The sequence below is a fragment of the Galeopterus variegatus genome, unplaced genomic scaffold, assembly GCF_000696425.1.
Source record: "Galeopterus variegatus unplaced genomic scaffold, G_variegatus-3.0.2 Scaffold2450, whole genome shotgun sequence".
In the NCBI taxonomy this organism is placed as follows: Eukaryota; Metazoa; Chordata; class Mammalia; order Dermoptera; family Cynocephalidae; genus Galeopterus; species Galeopterus variegatus.
The window spans coordinates 204,170-206,257 of NW_007728561.1; the positions used below are offsets into that span (position 1 = coordinate 204,170).

Below are 2,088 nucleotides of genomic sequence, written 5' to 3' on the forward strand. Positions count from 1 at the left end.
GCCATATATGTTAAACCCACTGCCAATATCATCCTGAATGGGGAAAAGCTGAAAGCTTTCCCTTTAAGATCAGGAACAAGACAAGGATGCCCACTCTCACCACTCCTTTTTAACGTAGTATTGGAAGTACTAGCCAGAGCAATTAGACAAGAGAAAGAAATAAAGGGCATCCATGTAGGTCAAGAGGAAATCAAATTGTCCCTGTTCATAGGTGATATGACTCTATATACAGAAAACCTGTTTTCTTTGATAAACATAGTTTTCAAGCTTACTTTACTTCCTTATTCTTTTATCTCCATGCCTCTTCTCACTCTCAACTTAATGATGGCTACTTTGAGGCCCCTGATATAATAGACTTGAGTGGAAAAGCAACAGGCCTTAATCTAATCTTTGTTTTAAGTCTGATTTACTGTATTTACTGAATTACTAAGATAGTAATTCTTATAGGCTTTTTATTATTATTATTGTCATTATTATGGTGAACTATACATAACCTGACATAAAATTTACCAGTTGAACCATTTTCAAAAGTACAGTTCAGTGGCAGTAAGTACATTCACATTGTCTTATAGGCTTTTCTTGCTCAAAGCCTTTTTCAGATTAATCTCTTAATTTAGTATCCAGAAACGGTTGAGTGTTTCAAACCCATATGACCCTCAATCACTGGATAATCTCTATTTCCTTTTATTTCTACTTGAAATCAAGTCAATTCTTGCCTGAGCTAATCTCTCCCTCCTGTTAAATACATTTTAAGTGCAGGAAACTAAAGGGAAATAATACATAAAGCATTATAGCAGAGATATTTACTACATACAAAATATCTATATGTTCTCCACATTCCCAGCCACTTTGCCTGCATGTGACTAGTTTTAGCCAATGAATTGTGGGTGGAATTAACCTTGCCATTTCTGAGCCAAAGCATTTTGGAATCATGACCCTCTATCTCTTTCTTCCCTTGCATCAGAAACCTAGAATACATGTGTTCAGATGTCATAGCTATAACATGCTTCTTCTCTGAGAGAATGCCAAACAGCAGATGATGCTGGTGCAGCGGGAGGGTACAGAGGACCCAGAGGACCCCAGGAACCTGGAATGGCGGCTTTCTCGAAGGCTTCAGCAACTGCATCCTGGGCCAGGTGGGCACCGGGTTAGAGGCACTTATGGAGGCAAACAAGTCTGAGGATAAGGAGCGGATCCCCATCACCAAGCTGGGCCTCCTGGTCAAGTACATGAAGATGAAGTTCCTGGAGGAGATCTACCTCTTCTCCCTGCCCATCAAGGAGTCTGAGATTATTGATTTTTTTCCTGGGGGCATCCCCCAAGGATGAGATTTTTAAGATTATGCTGGTGCAGAAGCAGACCTCTGCTGGCCAGCAGACCAGGTTCAAGGCATTTTTTGCCATTGGAGACTACGAGGGCCAGATTGGTCTGGGTGTTAAGTGCTCCAAGGAGGTAGCCACAGCCGAGGTGCCATCATCCTGGCCGAATTCTCCATTGTCCCTGTGCAGAAAGGCTACTGGGGAACAAGATTAGCAAGCCCCACACTGTCCCTTGCAAGGTGACAGGCCACTGTGGCTTTGTGCTGGTATGCCTCATCTCTGCCCCCAGAGACGCTAGCATCGTCTGAGCCCCAGTGCCCAAGAAACTTTGCTGATGGCTGGTATTGATGACTACTGTACCTCAGCCAGGGGCTGCACTGCCACTCTGGGCAACTTCACCAAGGCCACCTTGATGCCATCTCCAAAACCTACAGCTATCTGCCCCCTGACTTCTAGAAGGAGACAGTGTTCACCAAGTCTCCCTATTGGGAATTCACTGACCATCTTGTAGTGAACCACACCAGAGTCTCTGTGCAGAGGACACAGGCTCCAGCTGTCACTACAACACAGGTTTTTTGGTTTTTTGTTTTGTTTGTTTTTGTTTTTGTTTTTGTTTGTCCTTTTAGAGAACGGCCACACCGCGCTCAGCCAGTGAGCACACCGGCCATTCCTATATGGGATCTGAACCCACGGCAGGAGCGCTACTGCGCTCCCAGCGCAGCACTCTCCCGAGTGCGCCACGGGCTCCACCCACAACACAGGTTTTTTT

The 2,088-nt window shown here is 44.6% G+C and overlaps 1 pseudogene; it reads left to right on the forward strand.

The window, feature by feature from the left end:
* The first annotated feature begins 1,038 nt into the window (after positions 1 to 1,038).
* LOC103597876 overlaps positions 1,039 to 2,088 on the forward strand; it is a 5,370-nt pseudogene continuing 4,320 nt past the window's right edge.